At 37.6% G+C, this 26,392-nt stretch overlaps 1 protein-coding gene across 7 annotated transcripts in view; it reads left to right on the top strand.

Moving 5' to 3' along the window:
• The window catches only part of NAV3 (neuron navigator 3), a 414,503-nt gene that overhangs the window by 307,988 nt on the left and 80,123 nt on the right, over positions 1-26,392 (top strand). The gene's annotated exons all lie outside the window — the stretch shown is intronic.

Here is a 26,392-nt window from a genome sequence, read left to right as displayed (position 1 = left end):
ATATGCCTGTGACACCTGTCAGAGATACTCTGCATTAATCAAATAGTGTATGCAGTGCATCAGGGTAAAGAAGATAATTTTCATCTAAAGTACCAGTTACTTAAAAAAAGAAGGTTGCTTTAGCTGACATATTAGCATTTGTTGACCTTGCAGAAAAAGCCTATTTTAGATAGCAATTCAAATGAACACAGCTCAGTTCTTTGGAACACAAGCATTGACGTGATATGAAGACCAGAGAAAGTGTACAGTAGGCGTTTAAGAAAATAATTTGGATAGAACTCAGGCAGTAACAGAAGGAGAAAATGAGAAATGAGATGTGGGCAGGAGGGACTTTCATGGAGCTCTGTATGTGAGAACAAGAACCTTAAGTTCAAAGTGGGAGAGAGGGTGGAAAATTTAGAGGCTGGAGTCATATAATTAAAGGCAGAGAATGTCACTGCTGCCCACATTTTTGTATGTCTCTATCTTTTTTTCACCTGGGAGTGAAGTTATGAAAGCTCTTCCCACCATGCAATATTCACACCCAGGTTTCAAACCACACACATTTTCCCTGAAAAAAACAAAAGGTCCAAATTAAGGGATTTAATTTTTTTTCTTAGTATTCCTTAAGCTCTAAATGGAACAAAATGTGTTTGTTTTGCTTTGAAGTGTTACTTAGTAATGTATGTGTTAATTTGTTCTATATAGTGTGCAGGTACATACATATAATCCACAGGGAAGCTATTACCAGTTCTCAGTTAATGAGATTGTCCAGCATTTCCCAGTACATACATCTGGTTTTGTTTATACAGCTTTGTCAGACTTGCTAAAAATGTGCTAAAAACTACTCTGCTGTTTCTAAGTCTTTCATGTCTGAGTCTATCACTTATCAGGTTGTGGAGCAGTGACTTCAAATTTGTCAGGAGATTATTTTGGGTCTTGAGTGAAAAGTTAACCAATTTTATGCAAGCTACAAGGCTTTAAAAAAATTAAATTAATATCTATTCAGGTAAGATTTATTTGATCTCAACAACTAAAATCTCAATATATTCCATCTTTACTCTGCATTTGCACCTGTTCTTGACTTTAGCAAACTGTGTAAGCAATACCCAAAGTAATTTTTAACCTTAAAGCCTAGAGATGTCAAGTAGGATTTACTTTGTAATGACTGCTTTCCCTTACATGGAGAGTGAAAACTGGACCCCTTTGCTTTTCTGGACCCTCTAAACAGGGTGCCATAGAACATACTACATGCTATCATGTAATTAAATATTTTATCATAATGTAGAGGCATTTATGATGTAAATTATAGATGTGCAGACAATTCTGGCATTTCCTGACCTTTCAATACTTGATTTGTAGAACGTTAATTGTGCTTTGTTGACATAGATTTTTTTTTTTTTTTTTTGTATATGTGTATGTTTTTCCTTGAAGCTGGAAAAAGGTTTTTAGGAAGGGGAAAAATTAAATATTTTTATGAGTTGTGGCAATAACAAAACACATGCTTGCCAAAATCAGTCACAAAAAACCTGTATTAGTTCAAAAACATACACAAAAAATCGTTTATGCTGATCAACAATGTGTGTCTCATTTATGATATGAAATCAGGTGGAAAAAGCAATACAGAGATTGCTGAGACTCACTTTGTTTGGTGGGATAGGTTTTGGTCCTTCACAACAGCATGGGAACTTGAGATTTCATTTTATCTCACATAGCATTTTAGTGCTTCTTTTTCTGCTCTGAACAAAAAATAATAGGTTTGTGTCAGTGCTTCAAGGTATGTCTTGCCACTGGTATGATGAACTTCCATGAAAGAGGATTATTCTCCTCTTTCTCATCCATGTAGATACATGAAGGACACATGCATTTTCTCTATGATATAATTAATATAAATCTTTTTCATAACTGAATGATTTGCCCTGGCCTTTCTGTTGTAAAGGACTCTGCTGGCATCCCTGTGCAGCAGAAAATAAATGATTCACTGTGAATATCTGAGTTGCATTAGCAGGCAGGAGAGACATTTCAGTATTCCGTCCAACACCAGAGCCGGCAACTTTTGCTGACAGCAGCCCCATGTTCTTTGTAAAAAGTGAACTTGGATTTTCTCTGCCAACCTAAATTACAGCTTCTGCTTATATTTTAAAACTTTTTCTTTTTGTGAGCAGGCAGTACAATAATCTTCAGATAAGTGGGCTGATGATATCTCTAAAGGATAATGCCATTTCTGGCAAATGTATGCTTTCAGACTGATTCTCATTTCATGGATAGATCAGGAATTATTCATTAAAATTAAGGCATGTAACTGGTAGAAAAAGACTATTAGGTCCTCAGTTTGATTCTGGTCTAAATTGGTTTCAGATAGCACCTGCATCTCCACTTCTTGCCAAAAAGCAAAGGATTAAAGGATCTCCATGTGGAAACTTAGTCTGAAAGAGCTCATCCAAAATAATAATATTATATTGCTCTTTAAACAACTTCATAAAAAGTTAAATTAATGAATGCAATGTAAGCCAAGGCTTAAGTGTTGCTTGCATACTGCTCTGGAAAGCACACAGTTGTAGGTAGGAACACAGCATATTTGCTTGTTGTAGGGAAAGAACTGTAATGGTTCAATGAAAGGCTGAAGGGACACTGGCAGTATCATGTGTCAATAGCTGTATCATTCTTCTTTTGATTTTATTTTCTTTTCTAATCTGGACTCTTTTTTTTGGTCTACAAATGCCTATTCCTTGCAACTTATCTTGCTTCAGATACCATAAGAAATTAATTAGAGAGGAAGATGGATTCTCTGCAGTGGGTGTAACTTGGGATGTGGCTGAGAGACTTCTCAGTGGTATGATATTACTTTTCATTTATTGTTCTGTCTTCCTCCTCTACACTCTAGCATTTGCCTTCTGGGACTCTTAGAGGGAGTAGTTGAGGAACATTCTTGGAGTTTGAACCCCTTTTCGAAGTAAGATGGGCCAAAAGAGATTTGACATAAGCACACAAAATCCATTATCTTCTTGGGAGGAATAAGGTTTATTGAAAAGTAAGTTGCAGTGTTTCCAAACCACCCTGTGTTGTGCATAAAAAACTGTCAGGGAAGTTTAAACAAGCCCTTTCAGAAGGGGATATAGCTCCACTGAGTTCAGCCATTGTCCTTCCACCCCTTATACCTGCTGAATTTAGTGCAGTGTATCAAAAGCCATAGTTTCCTTCACTTTCATCAGTCAGCGTAAGTTGTGCAACCACGTTCCCCTCACATCCCTTGAATGCACTATTCTTTTTTCCCCCCACCCTTTCTTGTGATAAACCCCAAAACTTAAAGGTAGCTTGCGCTACTTAGTGTGCTTTTATCATGACCCGGTTCAGCTACTTTGCTGTTGCATTGAATCTGAGCCCCAGTTACAGAGAGTTCTGCTGCACAGGGAGTCTTTAAAATGCTTCCACCATCTGTCACATGTGCAGAAGACTTGGCAGTTATGTTAGGCTAGCTCAGGCTGGCCTGTTTGTTCTCAGCCAAACCATAATCACCGTAATACATTATTAATTATAATTCTAATAAAATAATTCCAGATTTTGCCTGTAGTTTATTAACTAACTTCCTGCATGAATGATTATAAGTCTTCTTCTGGTGTTTCTCTGAGCAGATGAGCCTTGAGTTGGAATATTGTATTTTTGGAAAAGGAACTTTTCCAGACTTCAGAGGAGTATTGAACTGGGAGCCCTGGTTCATGGGGCTGGTAATATCAGAAAAGGCTGAGAGACATCATGAACAGCGACTTACCTGTTCTCATACTTCAAAGTCTTGGCAGCACATTGAAATTGCTCAAGTCATTTTGAATTTAACCTGTTAGGATGTTGTTCAGTGGACAGGCATACTTTACGTTTTGCCTTTGTATCCAGATGCTTCTCTGTAATGTGTATTTCAGCACTGCACTAATACTGTGCTTTCTGCCATGTGTCTCTGCAGTTTGGTATTGCTGTGATCACTGTTCTGCCATGGTGCAATTATGTGTTCAGTTTGGTGCTTCTGGTAGCAAAGGAGGGTTTACTGTGGATAGTTAAAAGCAATGTATATTCCACAGTACTGAACTATTCACTGTGTGCACATATTCAGCCCTGTACCCTTTCCTCTGTCTCCCAACATTTCAGGTGTGTGCAATTCTGGGTACCAGTGTCTATGGCAATGATAAAAATATTCATCACATAGATATGAAATAATAAACAATAAAACACAAAACAGACATAAATACTTCTTGCTTTCTAAGACTTTCTTGGGCAAAACTGAGTTTTCCTGCAAATCTACTGTGCTGTGTAGGGAGGCTTCCTACACCTTTGCACCTGCCTTCACCACTACATGGGGCTGTGATTGCCATTCTATGCACAACCTAAAAGAGTCGTTATAGACCTTAAAGTCAGAAGTCTTCACACAGTCGTGTAATCTGCTATAATTTTCCTGGCTGTGATTTTACAGTATTAGTAGGTTCTTAGGATACTGAAGTAATTAGAAATATCTGTACCTCACTGTTTTTGCAGTTATTACTCAAATATCTCCAGAAACCATAATTAAAGAATCTCCCTTGTGGAGCAATTTAAATTTTTAACTGTTTTTACTATTGCTACTCCCTTCTATACTTTTTATCTTCCATAATTTCTTTTCACAGCTGTTGCTGTTAACATTTCCCACCATTTACTTTTATTATTCTCAAATGATCCTGCATTTTCATAATCTCTGGTGTAAATCTTTCCTGATTTTGGCACCTGCTAGGCTATCAAGAAAGTTACTAGTTAGATCTATTTCAATGTGTATCGCAGTTTTTATTGTTTCTACAAAGTACAGATGCTAAATTTAAGTACCTAAAGCATAAATATGTGTGCATCCATGCATGAAGAGCAAAATAATTGTGTCAAAAGGAGCACTCCTGGTTTTTCAGCTCATTATGTGGTTAAGTATTCAGGATCCTTTGAGGATGAATACCTTATTTTCAGAAGGATAATAGGAAATAAAATTTTTAGTAATATGATTTCATACAGCATTATCAATTTAAAAAGAATGGTATTTGAATTGAGTAGGGCTTTGTTTCTGGTCATGCTTTCAAAAGCCAGGATCTGAGCATTATAAAGCAAACAGAGCAACTGGACTTTGATCTAATTTTGTGAGGTTGCCCCCTTCCTTAGTTGCTTTAAGTATCTGTAGAAATTGCCCATAGAACCACAAACCAAAACATGGAAACATTTAACAGCTGTGTGTTTTTAAGTTCAGATACTTTATTAATATCAGTGACATAAACTGCATTGTTAGCATGCTGTCATTAGTATGTTAAACTGTCATGATCCTGCAACATCATGTCTGCAGACACATTTCTTTGCACCCAGCTTACATAAGGAAATGACATTCAGAAAAGGCAAGAACAGTGCATGGCAGATGTTTACTTTAAAACAAAACTGAGCTGCAAGTAATTATGTGAAATTAATAACAAATGAAGTTTTCTCTTTCAGTTTTTGTCAGGTGGTAGAAAGAGGGACAATATTAACTAATATCAGTTTATATGAAAAAGAATTCATGGAAATACATTTTTAAACTTTTGCAAGGAATGGAAGCAAATTACATTCTCATGCGATGCTAAATGGGCTGAGCATATCGTTTGCTGTAGGGTCATTAAGTCAAAGGCTGGCTGTTTATAGCTGACACATTTAACATTCTCACAAATCTGCTTTTTTTTCAAAGTGGATGGTGTGGAGCTAGGCATTAATGTCATACAGTCTGTTCACATTCTTATTTCTGCTTATCTCCAAGTTTGGTTTAGATACTTTAAAATTATTTGAACTGAGGCTGGACTTTATCATATGTTAGCAGATTGCTAATACTTCCCTTCAGGGGAAATGCAGATGGTTTATTTTAATTGTAATCTACTTCTGAAGAGAGTACCAATGTATTTAATAAAAGCTACCTGAGACTCAGTTTACAGTTTCAGCAGCAGCATCATTTTGGTCCACTACTGTACTTCATTGTTACCAGCAAAGACTAATGTACCGCCTCCTTTGTGTTAGAATAAAACATCAGTAGTGAGATTTAAATCATTACTGAAAATACCCCAGGCTCAAATATAAAATGAAAGCGCTTAAATCTCCTGAGCAATACATATTTGAGTCCTGAAGTCAAGAAACATATGAAGTTCTTTTAAAAATCTTAATTTGTTTGATGACTGGAGGAAAAACTGTGATTTTATTCTCCTGCATGGCTATTAAAAAAAAAAAGTCATATTGAAATTTGCAATAAAATAGCTGCAATTGAGATCACAGTTCTAACATTAACAAACATGGCATATTTTAGACAGATCCTTATGGAAACTGAATCTAAAAATTGTGATTTTGATAATTTAGTATTGGAGATGCAGCAGCTTGGGATCATTAAATTGTCTTTTTTTCTAAATTGCCTCAGAGTGACCTACTTCCTTGTGGAACAAAATATTCTTGTTTCTTACTTAAGTCATTAATTAAAGACCTGGTTTTTGTAATAACTATCTACCAGATTGAGGCAGGTATGAGGTAAGTATATATACACACTTGCTTGGTAAACAAAATAATTTATAAGAATGTTCTTATCAACACTTTCATAGAAAGTAATTAATTTTTAACACTAAAAAAATATTTTGCCTTGGATTTATTTGGTATATGTTCACTTTAAAGAACCTTTGGATGTGGCAGCTTCAGCAGACCTCTAAAATCATGAGAAACAGTAAAATAATGCAAAGTCACATAATGGTGCACTTTTTTGTACCCACAAGAGGTAATGAGAAAGAAGTAAAATGATCTGTTCTGACAGCTACTTGCTGTTGTTTTGTACACCCACTCTTCCTCCTAGTTGGCAGGTAGACAAAACAGGTAGGTGAAAGGAAGGATAAATTTAAATGAAGCTTAGCATCTTAAGGGTGCAAGTGCATGTTTGCTACTTGACCTGTAGGGCTGCTTAAAGTGCAGAAGAGGAAAATTGGAAGGTTTTGACTCTTTCCCTTGTGACATACTGCTGTTAGAGCAAAACAGTACTGCTGTCTGTCCCAGGGCTGCAGGAAAGCAGTGATGTTCAATACATTTTGGATTGGCAATTGCCTTGCAAGGTGACTTCATCATTACTAGCTAAAAAAGATAGCTAAAATCCAGTCAAAAGCTGGTAAGGCATTTCCTATGATTAAATAAAATTAAAAGAAGGATGTATCTAAAGCTGTGCAGGTTAAAAAAAAGAGTGGGAGCCTTTTATTTTCTGGAAAAAGAAATGGACTTTCAACCCTGTAGGCTGGCTAAAGACAGTGTTCAAAGGGAACGAGCATGAAGAGAAAGCTGGGAAGGATTCAGCATGGCAGAAAAACTGCCAGCCAGTGCAGAAAATACCCTTCACTGCAGGATCCTTGCTGTGGAGTATATGTGTTAACCTTTCTTTTTGGAAAAAAAATCCCTCCATTTGCTTGTATCAATATTTTACTTATAAATCTTAGCTATGTCACCCCTGAGCCTTCTTTTGATGGAGAAAGGAAAAGACGATCCTCCCTTTTTAGTATGTTCTCTGAGTGCCATTGTGGGGGCTTCTTGCCCCTCGTGAGCCCCTTGTGACAATCTCAGCTCCGCACAGGGAAATGTTTGGTGCAGCAATGTGCTTGGAGTTTGTTTTCTTTTGAAGTTACAGCACTAATCTCATCTGTATCTAATTGTTAAAATATTAAGTCTTCAAAGATTTCCTTTGTAAACAAAAGATTGTCATAACAATTTAAGCAGGATCAGATGTGTAAACTTGAAGAGTGGAACCCTCAATGCATTCTACAGAAGTTTTTTACAAAATGGTACAGTATAGTCATAATTCAAACCTGCTTAGTGGATTGAATATTCTAAAATACATTATTTAGATGAAGCTTAAAAATAGTTCTGCCTAATTACATTTTACCTGAACAAATAATCTTTTAATCTGTTACCTGTGTGCATCAGCTTTAATTTCCAATATGCCAACCTTTGTCTTATGTTCCTTTTGGATGCATTATGCTGTAGATCCATTTCATACTGCAGAACAGAATGTAAAATGGCTGCTAACCCTATTAAATGCTGTTTAGGTAAATTCACAAAAGCAAAAATTGCTTTACTGGAGTTTAAAAGCATATGTAGTGTTGGAAATGCATTGCTCTGGGAAGTACAATAACTGACAGAACAGATGCTTGTCATTCCTTAAAGTGTTTTATCTAGAAATAGATTTAATTGGTATAAGGTAGAGTATTTTATATTATAATATCAATTTTTTTTCTATCAGAAAGTGTACTGATTAAAAAGTGAAACTGAGGTATTTCAAATGGATAGGATTTGAGCCAGCTTCTGGGAAAGAAACTACAGAAACACAAAACATTGTTCTGTATACGTATCTTCTGACCATTTGTCAATGAACAGAATAATACTGATAGCCTAAAATCTGAAAATGTGTTGATTCAAACTTGAAATGCACACACCATTTTGGTAGTGAGATTGTGAACCTTAGAAACAAGTCATGAGGAATAACCGTAGGCTGTATGTATCTTCATTTTTTTACATCAAGCCTAGATATTTCTATAAGATATTTATTGCCAGATTCAAACACCAGAATAGACAAAATTTAATGGGTGGTCTGTGTCTGCGATGACTGGAGGACATGTAATGCTTTATGAGGGGCAGGTGGCCAGTAGAGGTGTATAATCTTCATGACTCACGAACCATCATCTGGATGCTCTTACCTCTTTCTGTTGACCGTACCAGGTACATAGCTAGACAGCTAGCTTTTGGTTTATGTTAAGATGAACCTTAACTGTTTCAAAGAATTAAAAAATAAAAAAAAAGCTGCTTGGGTGTTTTTTTTTTTTTATTTTGGGGGGTGTGTGTGATTTTTTTCATTTTAAATAAAAGAAATTCAAGTGGAGCACTTCAGTGAAGTGGCAAGCCCCTATGCAGTTACATCAGCTACAGCATGACATGACATACTGTCATCCAGAGATAGTCCCTTAGTGGAAGGAGTTACCTTCTGAGGGATTTTAGAACAGCTCCATTTTAGGAAAACCAGATTCTGTACAGCAAAGTTACTGAAAGAGAAATTATGTTTCTTTAAGGTTAAGGAATTAGCCTTTTTCCTCGTTAGGTTGAAATCTTTCCCCTCCATGAAAAGAATTGTCTCAGTGTGCCATGTACGACACATCTTCTGATGCAAAAAAAACCCAACAACTGAATTTGGTCCATTTTGCAACTATTTTCTCTTTGTTCAGCATAGAAAGAAATTTATGATCCTCTGTTTTGTATGTCTTTCTTTCTCTGTCTTTAATCATTTAAATTAATGATACCAGCAATACTCTTGAGAAATGGATGAATACAGAGTGGATAAACTAAATGGAAAAGCATGTAGGAAAAATAATCTTTTGTGTAGTAAAAATAAAGTATGTTGACAATGATAATTTAGAGCCTTCCAGATAAATTGTGAAAGCTAATATCCTAACTGGCTTTTCAATAGCTTTCCCTAAACAGCTATTTTCCATAAAATTACCCTTCATACTTTCTTTTCGAATGATTCTATGGATTGGTAATATGGGAAGTTTTAAGACGTGGCTTGTATCTAAGGGTGTCATTCCAGCATGGCACTGAATTGTTAACTAGTGATAAGTGGAGCCCCAAGAACCAATTTCTGCAGATTTCCAATGTGGGCAGTAAGAACAGCCTATATCACAGAAAATTGATGACAGTTTATTAATTTTGGATTACTGCTTTGGTGGTATCTTGTCAGATTCTTGGGCTTGCTGCAGCTATTTGGTGCAACTCAGCTCAAAGGTAATAAATACTGAAGGCAGCTGGTCAGCAACGCTACCTACATGAAGTATTGGTCCTCAGTCTGCAGTGGGTTTGACCAGTGCTTACTGATGGAGCCTTAATATTTTCCTCAACAGAAGTTCCATTTCTTTCACTAACCATGGCTCTGATACAAGGGGAAGCTTATTTGTTGTCGTAAAGCTGCAAGCATCTTCTCCAGCGTGCACCACTCCAATGACTTTAGCTGTTGTCCTTTCTCCACAAAAGTAGCAGTAGAACCCAAATAGCAAGTTCATTTCACCAAGTGTTGAATTGCTGAAGGAATAAGGTCTTTTAGTTTTCCTTTCATGAAGATAGCAGTGCATTTCTGGGTTCACAGTTGTGGCATTGCCATAGGTAATTATTAGGATGCCAAATTGCTATCGACACTTCAACTTTTGAAAATTAAAGAGGAAGATAAAAAATAGTTTATTCTTTATTTTTCAGTAGATCACAGGTTTTGAAAGAAATTTCTATCTTGATAATATAGCCTAAGTAGCATTAGGAATTCATCACCAGCTGCTGCTTCTTATAAATATACTTTAATTAAGAGGGGGGGCTCAGCTTTTTTGTGGATGATCCTTCTAGAAGGCAATTACTTCTTATAAAGCTGGCTTTGAAGTGTGTCTGCTACTTCCCAACCTCTTGCCCTGTTCTCTCCCCACCACCCATATAGCAGGTACCCATAGAGGAAAAATCATAGGGACATATAGCCAGATATTCACTTAAACCTTTAAAAAACCCTCTGTAAAAGTTACTAGGTATGGTGTAAAACAATCTAGTGACTGCACTATACCATATGGACAGCTAAAGCTGCCTCCCATGAGTCCCATGCTCAAGGAAAATACACACAGGAAAAGGAGTCATCTTCCCCCCCCCCCCCCCGCCTCTGGCAGCTGTGATGTTTTAGACCAGTGTCTTAAAAATGAAGATTTATTATCAGTGCCATGCTAAGAGTCACTTGTATAATACAGCAGAGAACAAAGGACAGTGTTGTCATTTTTATGTGAAGTAATTCCTATATTTGGGAGGAGACTAATCAATCAAGACTCCAACGTAATCTCTTAGGAAATTCTGCTGTTCATGCTACCAGCTTCTGAGAAACCACTTTGTCTTGTTTGAGTAACATACATAAATGTTTTGTTCCTGGTATCTCAGTTGCATTTCGCAAGGAGAATTTGGGGTAACAGCCCAACATAAATCCTAGGAAAAGTGAACTTAAGTACCTAACACCTGGGGTTTTAGGATTTGCATTTGAAAACCTGAGCCCAGCTATCAGGAAATAAATATGGTCTAAAAAGGAAAAATAGGAAAATCTTGGAAAAATAAATAAGGACTTTTTGATTAAAAAAATGAGGACTGTAAATCTAATTTCAGGATGGCTTGCACTATGGATGTCAAAAAACTGTAAGTAAAACGATTTTCAGAGGACAGTGTTAGGTTTCTACATGTTTACTATTCATCTTTTAGGCAAATAGAATTATTATCAAACCCGAGTGATTTTAAAACAACTGAATCTTGCCCTGTTAATTGTCTTCTATTTTATCTTTGAATATTTTTTCAAAATACTGTTTGCAAAAGTGTGCCATAATGCAGATGATATACTGAACGTGTTGTCAGGTCTTCCTGAATGACACATGATAGATTCAAGAGCTGGATGCTTAAGTTGTAAATTTAGCAAATTACTTTCTCTTTTCATTTGACCCTGGAGAATTCCCGCAGGTGAAATTTGTGGATTAACACACGTGTCACAGAAAGCCTTTGCTCTTTAAGGAAGCTCAGTTAGACATGAATTTTACTCTTCTTCCCTTTCTTTTTCTATTCCTGATAGGAGAGTAAACACCAGTATGTTGAATCACTATGACTTTAGGAGATGTGTACATCTTCATGCTGGAGCAGTCTCACGAGAATATTGTGGGTCTGTAATATGTTTAATTAGCCTAACATTTATTATATGCATTTTAATACTTGGCCCCAGTGAAAAAGATGGAACAGCTCCTACACTGGACCCCAATGATGCCTGCTTTCTTGTGGGTCTCCAGTGCACACCCTACATGCAGTACTCTATTTGCCATTAAAAACTTCCTGAAAAGTATTGTGTTAGCACACTAAATTATCTTTACAATTGGCCAGAGACCACTCAAAATTATTTCATACTTTCCTAAGCAGTTCTTCAAAAGGAGTACACATTAAAAAGGCAGTCAGAAAGTGACCTGTTGGCTGGGCTGAACCTGCAGCAGGCAACTCCCAGAGACAGCAGAGAAGGGACTTCATCATGAAGAAAATGCAAACTGTGTTATCAGTTACATACCAAAGGAGACCATGTATGTACCATGTACATACGTACCAAGTCATTTGTCCTAACACCTGAAGTCTAAAGAAACTGCTGAAACTGCACATAAAGGGTACAGAGGAGACCGCTGTTCTCAAGAGTATAGTTACCATGACAAGTGCAGTGTGCATGCCTGTGTGCCTGCCCTTTGGCTCTGGGTGGTAAGCCTGTAAAATAAGACTGTGCACCATCTTCATCCAAATTATCTGGGATACTCAAATTATTTTATAGATTCTTGACTAAAAAAAATGCAAGTATTCTTGTTGTGTCTGGTTTTGGCATCGATGCTATGACTTCTTTTAGAGGAATATATTTGGCACTTTGCAGAGGATGTTGGCCATGTGCAGAGACAGCCTTAAATGTCCCTGCAATGTTTCTGGCAGCTCAGAGGGACCTAAGAGCTCAGCAGAGGTGGTATGACCCCCTGAGCTTCATGCCTTCAGCTCTTGCCAGCTGCTATGTGTACCCAAGACCCCTTTGGGATGCTCTCAATTATAAGAAGCATTTCATTAATTTCTGTTTGTCCACAGATTGTGGAAATCCAGACGTGGCCTCGAGGCATCAATATGTTCTGGGTGGAATTTGGATGGACCAGGGAATTTAACCTGCAGTGGCTGAGTGTGTAAAACTTTAGCCAGATAAATGAGATAAAGGAGGGAAACAGTGTTAAATTTGATAATAAATCAGGAATGGAAAAACATTTATCAGCGTAGTACTTTAGAGCAACATGCTACAGTGGCAAAAATATACTGATAGTTTTCCTTTGTGCTGCAGTTTCAAAGTTCTCTGATACATATTTAGCTGCCAGTTTGTAATGAAGTCTGTGTGTCAGCACCATCAGGATGTTGTGCAAGCCCTAAGAATCAGCCAGTTTCATATTCTAATCAAAATAAAATCTCATGAAGCTAATATCAGAGGCCCTACAAAAATGTATAGCAGCAACCATTTTTAATAAAAAATAAATGAATGTGTAATGTGTAGGAAGTTGTAGTCTTTAACTTTATACACCATTTCACTTTAACACCCAAGTTCCTTTAATTTTCCACTAGTTAAACAAGTGCAAGGCTTTTTTTGTTTCCCAGTGTATCTTCATTTTGGTATTGTTAAATGACTTATTTTTGCCAGAGATAAAAACAATTTGTGGACAAGAACATAAAGAATCATTCACACATTTCCTGAAAGCAAGTATTGTTTTGCTGTTTCTCTATGAAGCTGTTCCATCTGCTATTTTTCTGTAAATTTAAAAAGAAATCTTAGAATATGGTTTTAAAATTATCACTGGTAATGCAAGGCATTTTTAAAATCAAACTTTTTAAAGAGCTTTAATATTTTTCTCATTGAAAATGGATATTTTTTTAAAAAGCCACTACCTCAGTTATTTCTGATTCACTGGTAATTTAAAGTCAGACCTCCTTCCTTAATGGGTTTCTCATCCTAGTGCTAGTTTTTTCCTCTGATATATTTATAAAACCTTTCTGTATTCCCATTTGAATAGCATTACTTCACGATGCTTCTGCTCAGGCGTTATCTCTTGCCTGCAAGACTTGGCTGAAGCCATATTATTAATTAGTTTCCTCCCCACTTTCCTTTTACAAGAAGGGAGTTTTTAACCTTTGAACTTTGAAATTACGTTGGTCATTTCTTTCTCCCTGCATTTTTCTTTTGAAGCAGTATTGAATTTCATTATACCTCCTGGGGTGTCTTTTAGGTTTGACTAGCTTTCCTGTACTCTAGTAGTTGTGGTGTTCATATTTTCCAGCTACTTTCATTCTTATATTCAACATCTGTTGGTTTTGCTTCTTTGTTTGTTTGTTTACTAAAGAAGGGAATGCCAAACTCTTTCCTGTAGTTCCACCTTTCTAGGATACACTATAATTCAAAATAAACTTCTGATTCTCCTTGTTGATAGATACTTGATTCTATTAGATACTCAGTAATTGGCAGTAAGACTTTCCCATAGTGAATCCCCTCTTTCATATTTATCATGAATGCATTTTTGATGGTGAGGTTATAGCTCAGTGATGGTTCTGTTTTGAAATTTCACCATTTTGTCGCTTTCTTTTTTTTTAATTCAGTAAATATGAGAACCTGTTTTTGCTGCCCAGTTATATTTATGAAGATGACTGCTATTCCTTCTCACTTTTGTTTTCATGGTCTCAGATGTTTGTGCAGTGTACCAATTTTGATAGCTCTGTGTTCTTCCAGTTTATCTTTCAACCTCTTTACCGATCTCTGCAAGCTCACGTACATTCTGATACAGTTGTGTAATGAGCTCTGGCTGGACTTAGGCAGAAAGTAACAGTAGTCAGGAACGACAAAAAATAGCAAAAGGCTGTTGTCAGTATTCAGCTGGAAAGAAGCCTTTGACATGCTGATAAATGCTGCTGATGTGAAACATTTGAAGAAATGACTTCAGCTTTGCAGAGTGGGTGGTAACAAATGTGATAGCCAAGAAGGCTAGAGCGTGAGAGGGGGACAGAGTTTCCCGAGTTGGCAGGGACTTAATTAATTGCAACAGGCTTCATGTGTTTTTGCTGTCTGCAGCTATTTTCTCATTTCATCTCTCACTTGCTAGTCTGCTCTCCAACTCAAGTGCTGCCATCATCTATTAATGTAGAAAGTGGGGAAAGAATTTCTTTGTAATGAGGAGGGTTTGGTTTGGGTTTTTCTCCCTATATAGCAAAGCCATTTGGGGCCATCTCCATCTTTATGTTAGTGACCTCTCTCTGAATCTTGGGAGTCTAACTGGAGTAATTTATGGTCTGAATGAGATGTGCCATGTTGCTGCTATGTCTTCCTTAAGCTTTCTAGCTTGTAGAAGACTATTTTTTTCCCCATTTATATTGGTTTGGTCTTGCTCTTTTTTGTGTGTGTGTGCATTTTCAGCCAAAAAGTAGCCCTGCTTTTTTGGTCTTTTCTGGCTTTAACTCAAGGTGACATTTATGGGAGATGAGAGAGCTTCAGAATACTGGGGAGCGATCCAGGGTGATTGGCTGCTGTTTGGCAGTGATTTATTAAAACAGCTCTCCTTATCTCCCTGACTGAGATCCTGGTACATTTACTGCTAGAAAAGCAGCTAGCCAGCGGTCTGGTTATCATTTCAGCAAAAGTTTCTTGTGCCCTAGACTTTGACATTCAAGTTCAAAGCCTAAAAATTATTTCATTTTTAATATCAAACAGTGATAGGTTCCAACCAAACTGTGGACCTTCCTCACAGCAATCAGCCTTTTTGGATGCATATTGCCCCATATAATTTAAATGCAGATTCTGCTTTGCTTTCTCAGATAAAATATCATATGTTTTGTAGCATTTTTGGAAAAGGATGAACACTCTTTGGGTTTCAGCCAGACTCTTTGTATTATGTGCAGGTGCTTTTGGCCTTTAATAATTAGGGGACCTTCTAATAGATGAATCAGAGGACAAGGCAGGAAAATTACTATGACGTGGGTTCTCTTTACTTCTAAAAAAAAACTTAATCATTCCTCTTTTAGCTAATACAAAACGGTAAACTTAAAGCTGTGTTTCAGCCCATGCTTGTAGGAAACATAATACAGAATTGGTGGACTCATTAAATCATTATTAAATAAGTATGCTCTCTTTTAAACTACATGGATTTAATTGCTTAACCTTAAAAAAATCCACCCAAAAGCCCAAATCAAACATTAACCTCTAATTGAACAGGCAAGCAGGGCAAAGGCCTGAAGTTTTGGGTTTAACACTGTGTCACTTACTGGTTTTAAATTGTCATAATACAGTAAATCTACAGGGACTGGGTTTTTTTTCCCAAGCCTGACCAAATCAATGGTTATGCTTTTCATAGTAGGCAAGTTTGCATTAGGCAAAATCTTGACTTTTTGCTTGATCACGTCCCATCCCTAAGCCACACAGAATGAACTCAAAATGCTACTTTCCTGTTCTGCAGAAAGCCTATCACGGTAAGTCACCAATGGGTACATTATATCTATATCAAAATATTACAGTGGGACTGTTGAAAGGTGCCAGGGTAGGCAGAACGTATCTTTCCAAACCAGCTCACAGGGAAGCTCATTGAAATATGCCTGCATGTATCCTGCCAGCAGCTGTTTATCTATGTGGTGTGAGCAAGTGCTCATGTACGTACCTATATATCAGTGTCTCTTTCTATGTGTAGAGTGTATGAGTATGTTGTTAGTGGAGGAAGCAGTGGTGTTCACGGGCTGTGCTGCCTCATTGTGTTGTCACCGTCCATGTAGGCTCTGTGCCTAAAACTGTTTGACTTTGCATATTGCCTCGCAAATTGATGGGAGTTAAAAGATAAGACAATGTGACCTTAAATGGTTAGCAGTGACATGGCATGCTAAGTTTTTAGCTCATGAAAGATAAAGCATAAGAGTTATCTTAGGAAGCTAACAGATAAATAATGACCCTATGAGCCAAGAGGACAAAAAGGCAATGAAAATGTTCTAGTGGTTCTAGATAGAGTAAAATTATTCATCAAAGCATTTTATAAAGATGCATGGTGCTGTAAATTAGACCTAACTGACATTATATCTTATTTTATTTATCAGAAGTAGAAATGGACAATCAACATATGCTGGTATTTTCCTTTTATTACAACGACAAAGGGAGGAAATACTTTGTTATTATACTGTCATCACCATTCTTAGGAAGTATCCAGTATTTAATGTTCTATGTTGTTGACTTAGTCTACAAATATTCACTGATCCTCCAAACATCCCAGTGTTGAGTTTTTTTCCTTATTTTGCAGTAGGAAAATAGAGGAAAAAAGGGTTATTTTTGTCTCAAACATTGAAGTATTGAGTGTGTTGGTTTGTAGACTGGCTATCCACCCTTCTTCTAGTCCCACAGAGTTAATTTTTCAAAAGCCTTATAGCCATTTTAGCCTAAGAAGCAAAATATCCATACATTACCTGTGCTTTATTTCTGCACTGGGAGAATGCATTCTTCCTATTAACTGTGATAAACTTAACCTTTACACCTTTACTTCTTATGTTATTGATTAGGCAAACAACTTCCATTTGGCTTTTTCATCTGCTGCCTTGCTCCATTCTGCATCTGGTCACTACTGTGCTCACTCTGGCTGTTTTCTCATCCTGTCATGTCCTAAATGTTATGGAAAATAGAAACTTTCAGGGGCAAAGGCTCTTAGTTGCATGTTGCTCCAGTGTATAGGCAGCATATTTGACCAAAATACATATTATTTCTAGAAGATAGCATAATACATATTATGGCAACTATTAGTAATAATTACCCAAAGCAACTTCTACAAAATTAACTTTACAGCCATTGTTCGAATTCAGTCAAAGCCGTCACCTACTCTTCTTTAGTAATGATTCGGTCATGCTCTTTCAGAGTACTAAGTGTTATTTTTTCTTCAGTAGAATTTCTCCTTAAAATAGCCTGCTTAAAATAGATGGAATGAAAGTGTGCATGAAAAAGTTAATTTGAAGGTATTTTGTACCGAGAAGGTGGGGCTGTGAAATTACAGTTTTGGATTGGAAAGCCCCTTTGCTGCTCCATCTAGTCTAGCTCAGCACTGTTGTTAAATAGCAGTATTTGGCTGGCTGTTCTCACCTTGAATATTCTATTTCCCTTAGTAACAATTTTATGGTCTGCCCACAGCATCTTCTTAAATTGCCTCTTCTCACTGGGTTGGATTTTTATATAGATTTTCTGAAATGCAGTAACATAAAATACTAAAATAAAAAATAGCAGTAATTGGTTGAAGGCAGGAAATTTAAAGAAATGTATGTGAGATAGCTATCAGGAAAGCAGTCAGAACAGGCAAGGCAAATAAGCAAAGCAAAATAATATTAAAGCTGGGAGTCAAAGGAAATGAGAATATGGTCTGAGTTCAATATAAAGAAAAACAAAAAGATCCCAATAGAATAAGAAAAGTGATACAATTCATAATCTTACTAAAATTGAATTAGAAAAGATGCTTTTATCAGATAGTAAAATTTGTGTCCATTTTGATAGTGTTCCACTGATTTTCTGTAATGCAGCAGTTAATTATCAAGGTATAACTAACACTTAGTGACAATGACAGGGAGAAATGTTCCAATAGTTGTGTAATCTGATGTATCTGGGAAAAAAACATCCTAGCATTTTAAAAGGAGAAGCAGGGAAACACTTTAAAATGATGCTCAGTGAATTCTTGAAGGCAGTATCAGTCAATTTGAGAAGTTAAATGCAGAACCACACTATGAGAATACAACACACAGGGAAGCAAGAAGTCAGTGCTTAGTAATCCTGACACTTTATTCAACGTATTCAAGTGTATGTTTTTCACATAATCCTCACGTGTGAGTAGAACATCTTATATCTGAGAAACAGCCAAGATGTAATGAAACAGAACATGCCAGGATTACTGCTGCTTTTCAGCAGTGTCTGTTCCCTTGCACTTGCTACAGATTTCTGAAAAGAAGCTATTTAATAACATTTTCAATACCCCCTCTCACTGGTAGTTAATTTCTGCTATAAAATAACAGAGAGAGCTCCCAGACCTGCTAAGTGAGAAGTCCGAAAGAACTCCTTATCTGATCAAGGAGAGGAATCTCCTGGCTAACTTTATGGTATTATACAACTATGTGCATGCTGTGGGTGGTCTACCTATGGAAATCTAACTCCCAAAGCATGTTGTAGTAAACACTTTGCTAGACAAAATGGTAAACTGAAATGAGATTTAGCAATTTCAAAATTCTTTTTGGCACATAAATCAAGAGGAAACAGGAGAATTGCAGTATTTCACAGTGATTGTTGTCACTGATCAAGTTTTTAATATGCATTGCACTATCATTAAGTTAATGGAAATATTCATAGAATAATGACAAAATATTCACTAAGTAGCAGAAAAATGTTTAAGGATATTCTCATCCATCAAATGGTGAATATTGAGTTAAATTAGAGCAACTCACAGTAAACTGATTAGAAAACATTGAGAACAGAGTTAGGTAAAATAATTCAACTTAAACCAAAATAAGATAATTTTTCAGAATGCTGTTTTCCGGTTCCATTTTTCTGCAGGCACTTTCTTGAAAATAACTGCTGCCACTTCTTTAAAATCTTTTCTTTTAATCAATATTTTTTACAGCAGTTGAGATTAGGTTATTCATTGTAGTGACAACAATGTCGATGAACTCATTTGGCCTTAATGATTTGATTCTGGCAGCAGCTAGTCATTCTGCTTACCATGAAACCTAAGCATTTTACACGAAGGTTAAAGATAGAAGTGGTTCCTGGGATGGCTGACAGGGTGGATTAGTACTGCTGAGCCCTGTAGGAAAAGGTCACTGCTGCAGTACACAAGGGAGGGTTGTCACTGAGGGAGGTGGGGTCACATCTAGCCTACAAAGAGAGGTTTGGACTTGGATAAACTAGTTATTGGCAGGTATGAGTAGGATTTGCTTATTGTCTTCTGCTTATCTTTGCCTACCACTGCTGCTCCTGGCTCTAATCACTGCTGCCAAGCAGCTGTCATGTTGATGGAACTGTCAGCTGCTCTCCTTCCTTCTTCCTGCTCACAACATTATTTGTTTGTGACGTTTCCAAATAGAAAACCTTGAGGAAGCATGGCACTACTGGGTGAGCAAGGGAAAATGAAAGACCTTTATCTACTGACAAAGGTTTTGAAGCTATGGAAAGCTACTTTAGGTTTTTGATTTCTTTTTGAAGTTGCATACGGTATTCTGTGCTTATCTGTATCTCACTGAGAATTCATGTTCAGTCCCATTAACTTTTGCATCCCATTTAAATGGGAGCAACTGAAGATCTCATTACTTCAGGACTATGAATGATTAGCCACTGGGGTTTAGGTTCTCCAAAGATTCATAGAACAGTGTAGCATATAGTGGCCTTAGGAGACAATTCCAGTTGCACAAGGTAATATTGGCTATGAAATATGGCTTGCTAGGAAAACGATGGCTCAGCAGTTCACGCTGAAATGTCATGCCATTTCAAAGACTTACCTTTCACAGTGCTGCGTGTCGCAAACTTACTAGGCTGTGTGTTAGAAGCCTATATATATAGTAAGAATGTTATCTGTAAATGGAAGTGCATGAGAAAGTGTCAGTTTGCGAAATACACCTGAATTATAAGAAATAAGAAGTGATTGCCAGCTTTCAATTTGCATTTAATGGTACCTGGGTTACCAAGCCTTTTACACAGCGGAATGAAGGGTGTGTCACAAAATGGGTCGTTTAGATCAGGTCACTTAAAGAATCACCATCAAAAGTATGAGAGAAACAGGTTTTATATGAAATTGCAGAAACACAACTACACATATTTTGATGGCAAGATGCACTCTATTACTTATTATATGGATTAAATCCACAGAGGCAAATCAAATTAAAATCGAATCAGAATCGAGACAGAAATTATTTATAGGGATCAAAGAAGTAAGAGGGTCGGGGTACTTTCCATTGAGTCACAATGTTTAGAGTGGCCCCCCTCGCTTTCTAAACTCTCATAAAGATTAGGTGCAGCTAGGTCCAATCTTAGTCTCAGACTTGGACAACGGCTTACAGCTTCTTAGTCTCAGACTTGGACAACGGCTTACAGCTAGAGGGGCAAGTGTCTGTATGGGGCAGGGTGAGAGAGAGAGAGAGAGAGAGAATTTGTTCGCGGTTCAAGATTATCCATAGGATTTTAGCAGCATTGAGTTTATGGCTATTTCTAACAGTTACAAAGTGATACAATGGAATTTGGTCAAATCAGAAGAATAACCTAACTACTGATTCAAGATTGTAATACTTTTATGAGGTATGTAAATTGATTCACACACAAACATGGAGAAAATAGGTATATAGAAATATATCTACACAAACGTATAAAGGTATACCTGATAAATAGTTCCCCTCAAGTTCAGTGAAATACATCTAAATGCCTTTGCATTCCTCGATGGGTGAAGGGTTGAACCTTCAAGGAGCAGGGACACCACCTAGCCTCCTTCATTCACCATCAGTGACGGTCTCCCTAAGTGTTGCAAACTTGGTAGTTTGCAAGCTCTGAGCGGCACATCCCAGTCAGAGGGAGATGCTGGTCGCAGCCTGCTGCAGCCCAGGAGAGCTCAAAAAGGTCTCACCTTGGGACTGCTGTTTATAAGGTTGTGAGAAAGTTGGCTTTAGTCATCCTGTAAATTTCCATCTTGGACGAAACCCAAGTCGGTAATGTTTCAAAATTCCAGCCACAATGGTATCATTCCCCTTGGGCTGCGATTTGGGTCAGGAGTGTTCCAGGGCTGTCAGGAAATAACTGATTGTCTCCTGTTCTTGTTCCCTACTTTGACCAGCCAACGGGAGCTCCTAGCACGGTGTTGTTACCTACCTTGGCCAAGCAAGAATGGTTGGTGTGATCGAGGGTTGCTTAACCACCCAACTCATTGCTCCAGGCACCAAGTCCTAGCTGCTAACTCCTGGGGTCATAGAACACCCCAGAGAAGGGGGAGAAATGCACCACCACAGGGGACTATATGAATTTGATGAGCTGATTGCCTGGTCTTACTTAAGATGACTGACTTTGTTTAATACTGCACTAGGTCCCTTCATCTAGTTTGTGGTTTTTTTTCTTATACCAGATTCGTGCCGTGTTCTCTCTTCAGTCATTCAGAGGCTCCAGAATTTAAGTGGTTTATTTTTTTACCAGCTCTTTACACTCCTGTTATACTGCAGTACATTGCAATGTAAATAGAAATTTTCTTAACTGTTAGGAGAGCAATTGCAGATCACTACAGATGTTCTGTCCCAGTCCAAAAAACTAAAATTCAGTGTAAAGAGTGACCTATTAAAAGACACGCACCCCAAATTTCCACTGATTTTAATGGCATTGCTGGTACATATTTCGCATATATACTATGCAAATGGTAACAGGAGTCCTCGAGTTTTGTATACAGCTCCTGAATCAATTTAATTGTCTAATTAGTTTAGGAGCTAGCCTAATTAAGCCAGACACTGTTGGGGTGGATCCACATATATTGCTACAGTACTGTAGAGCTTAGTTCAAGAGAGAAAATCTAGCCTTTAAAAGGCAGTTTAGTGTTTCTACTTGTTTGTCACCCAGCCTCTCTGCAAGGAGCACTTAGTACACGTTACAAAAGGCAGAGGAAACCAAATGACTAGTTTGTAGAGCTGGGAGGCGTGAATTTATGTTTGGAACATGAATATTCACCAGATCTTGCTCCCTTAAAACAATCATCAAGCACAACCTTTCTTTGGGAAAAGCTGTCAAGTTTGACATACTGAACATTCATAGAAATTATTGACTTTGGAATGGAAGAATCTTGTCAAGCAGCATTAAACAGAGCACTTTAGCAGTTTCACATTAAATTTTCTTCAGTATTTGTAAAGTTGATTGATTTCAGAGAAATAAAAAGCAGCAATGTGTAAAAGATGAAGACTAAGTACTCCGGAGTAAACCAACTCCTCCCCCTTCAAACTTTAAAAAGAAAAAAAAAAATGAAGCTAAAAAATATAATCAGTTGGTGTAAAGGGGTAAGTGAATCTGTCCCATATCTAGGAGTGCTAGATAGAAGCAAAGGCAATAGGAGGCTTTCCTGCTTAGCTGTATTATTTGCTATAATTTTAATCACACTGTCTCTCAGCAGCCTGAAGGGTGTACAAGAACTGGGAAAAGCAGGCCATGTTGTGATGTCCTTAACTGCTTAGGTGTCGCATTTTTAGACACCTACAATTGAGAATTTTGATCTCTACCTAAATCCTACATGTCATAAAGAAAAATAATGCTACATAATATCATCAATTTGGTATTTTGGATCACTCGGAAATATGTGCTGAAAACCCTTTAAGTTATGGCTTAATAACAAAGGCAAACTCTTTTCTCTAAGGGAAAGTCCTAGGAAAATGCTAATCCTGTGGCAAGGATGTTTAGGGATGATTTATAACTCAGAACATAAAGGGATTTTTATGTTTATTCTAATACAAAAATGTGAATTTGCATTATCTGTATGAATTCCTAATTCCTTTAAAAAGACGAGGCTCAGGCATTTACTTGTGCACTGCTTTATGAAATATATTTCATTTTTGTTACTTGTTGCTTTTCAATTTTAAATTTATTTTGTCAAGTTGGTTTATATTTCAATTTGTTTCATTTCTTCCCCAAGGGACTTCTGCTTTTGCGAGTGTCCCAAGTAAGGGATTTTAAAATAAATTGGTTTCAGTAATAGAACTATAAATAAAAGAGTGACTATTTCCTTCAAACAAACTCTGGTAGAAGTTTGAGCATCACAAAAAACAAACAACCAAAACCTGAAAAATTTGTTGGAAAAACCTAAACTGAAGTACTTGATAGGATAAAAGAATAATAAATACAGAGAATCAAATATCAGTAGATGTCAGATTTTTAATATTTTTTTTTAGCAAACAAATATTTGACTTCTGCTAGCAGACTATTTTGATAGTGGAAAGGAAGAAAGATATAACAAGATGGACTCACACGCTGCATAATCTAGGGGAGAGCCCTTAATGGCTTGTTTATTTTCCAGGATTGCACATGCCAACATTCCCAAGTGTAGCCCATCACATTTGACAGATTTGAGTATGACCAGAGGTCTGAACCAGCAGCCTGTCATGTTCAACTATACCAAATGCTTTTAATAGCAGTGTTACAGCAAAAGAGCAGAGGCTGAGCAGCTCGTCAGCCTCGGGAGACTCCTAGACTTTGCTGTGTTACAGGCAGACCACAACTGACTCATAGCCATATCTTAATGAGAGAAGGGAGAAATCAAAGTTCAAGTTGTTGTTTTTCATTTTTTTTCTTCATAGAAAAAGCTTGAATAAGTGAATTAAAAAAAAAACAAACAATGGAGCCTGCCTGATTGTCACAACAAGCAGGAATCCTGTGATGTTTTCTGCAAATATATGTAACAGTTGCATTTCCTTTTCTGTACGTGGGAGCACCTGCCAAGAGCTGGTCAAGGCATGGACGAGCCTGTTTGCAGACTACTGCAACTGGCTTCAGGCTTGGACTTTGGTTTGGGACTCTCTTGGTTTCATTCCCCATCAGCATTAATTCCAGTGATGTTTTGGCTCAATCCGTAGGTTTCTGAAGAACAAAACTGAGGGTGAAAGCTAGTGTGTGATTAGTCTAGTACATGAACCAGGTCCCTCAGCACGGAAAGAGAAGCAATACCAAGGGAGTGGAGGCCACACAGCACTGCTTCATTGCTGAACGTAGAGTAGCCCATGGCTACTTGGTTTTTGAACACCATGTGTATGTTCTCTCCAATGCCCAGTTTTGACACAGTTATTAAAATTGAATCTTTAACTCACGTAACTATCCCATTTGGCTCAGCAGATGTCATATGATATGGAATATCCCTTTAGACAGTTTGGGACGGCTGTCCGGGCTACACAGCCTCCCAAGATCTTGCCACCTCCAGCCTACTGGTGGGCCAGGGGTGGGGTGGGTGTTGGAGAGCAAGCCTTGAAGCTCAGCAGTAAGTAGTCAAAACACCAGTGTGTCATCAACACCCTTCTAGCTACCGGTACAAAACACAGCACTATGAGCGCCGCTATGGGGAGATTAACTCCACCTCAGCCAGATCCCATACAGTATCTCACAGTCAGAAAATCAGAACGGGATTGCTTGAGTATGACATGACATTCACATGAAGTTCTGTTAAATGCAACGGCAATGTTAGAGGTGCCAAATGTAAAATCATAGCTTTGAACGAAGGATAAGAAAGCAAACATCTTTATCAAGCCAGTGAGTTAGCAAAAAGTGGAGGAAGGTCAGAGGTCCTCTGACTGTTCTCTTTGGTTTTCTTCTTTGGGAAAAGTCACCAAAACGTAGCAAGATGATTGAGAATTGCCTTCATGGTACTGCTGCTCCTTTGCCTTTGCAGTTAATGAAGCGATATAGACAAGGAAAGGGAACTGTTTTTTGCAGGGGTTTCTTCTGCACTGCTGCAAGGGAAAATGGTAGTCTTCACTTACTTCTTAGCAATAAAATATGTATATAAAAGTTACTTCTCATAGTTGGTCCCATCTGTTATATTTTAGCACAATAGTCTTGATTGTTACCCAATATCAGGTTTGCTATTCCCTTACCTACCCCAATTATAGTCCTTCAAAACCAGTTTAGGGTGTTTTGTGATTTATGTTTATATTGACATTTGGGGGGGGTACATATGGAAGTGAAGACTTTCTATAAGGGGCAAAGCCGTAGGTGGTATAAATGTTGATTATTGGTAGAATATTGGGTTGAAGAGCTGTGATCAGTAGTAGTACATATTGTATGTGTTAGGGATCTTAAGAGGTACGCCTACACTAGAGTTTCCAGCCTTTCATAGCCTGTTCTCACTATTGCAATACCCTCTGCCCTTTAATTTCCGCTGCTTCTGGTAATTTTATGTGGCCTGTCAGAGAGCAAAGCTTATCTGAGTTTTGGGTTAAATGGGAGAGAACAGGGCAATTGCAGGTGAAAAGTAAGTACACAAAGTACTTGAATAATGTAAAGACAACATACTTTGCTAGAATTGCATGGGAGGATTTTTGCTGCAGGCCTTGTGCTGCTGTCTGTAGTAACCTTTGTCTCAGTTCTGTGTGTCTAGGGCAGAGAAGATGCAGCAATTCAGTTCTCCAAACTCTCTGCTCCCTGCTCATGTCAAAAGCTCTGACCTTTGTACATAACATCCACCCTTTTTTCATGCAGGATTTGAGCTTGGTGTCACTCTCCACTGCAATCCATCATATTTCCACAAATTCTTGCTGTCTGGTCTTTTCATGTCTTTCTTGCATTCTAATTCTTTCTGCAACATTGCAGATGGGTATTTTCATGCTTCATGCCTATCCATTACAGTATTTTTTTTCTCTTTCACATGGAAAAACTGCATTGAAAAAAGCATGCATGTATTGTTTCTTTTTATCCTGATAATTTTAGATTCACCTCCCTACTTTCATAGCTTGCCTGGGGTTGGGTTTTTTTGGGTGGTAACATTAAATAGAAAACTTGCTTTTTGTTATTACTACAGTTAATTAAAAATTCACCCAGTTGCAAGGATAAGTCACACTTAAAATGTGTCTTGCTTGCAACCCCAATGTAATCATCATTTTGGAGAGATGTTTAAACTGGGTCTTTTATGATGTATCCTATGCAGCAAGATGAGCTGCCTGGAGGGACCCTGTACACAGTGCTTGACAGAAAACTGTCTCCAGCAGTATGCAGTGCGTCTGGCATGTATACCCTGGCAGATAGACAAGGCTCCTCAGGTGCCAAAGCCTTCTCCTCTGCTGTCTG

Source organism: Falco biarmicus, chromosome 5, assembly GCF_023638135.1.
Source record: "Falco biarmicus isolate bFalBia1 chromosome 5, bFalBia1.pri, whole genome shotgun sequence".
NCBI lineage: Eukaryota > Metazoa > Chordata > Aves > Falconiformes > Falconidae > Falco > Falco biarmicus.
This window is presented reverse-complemented; position numbering and strand designations above follow the sequence as displayed.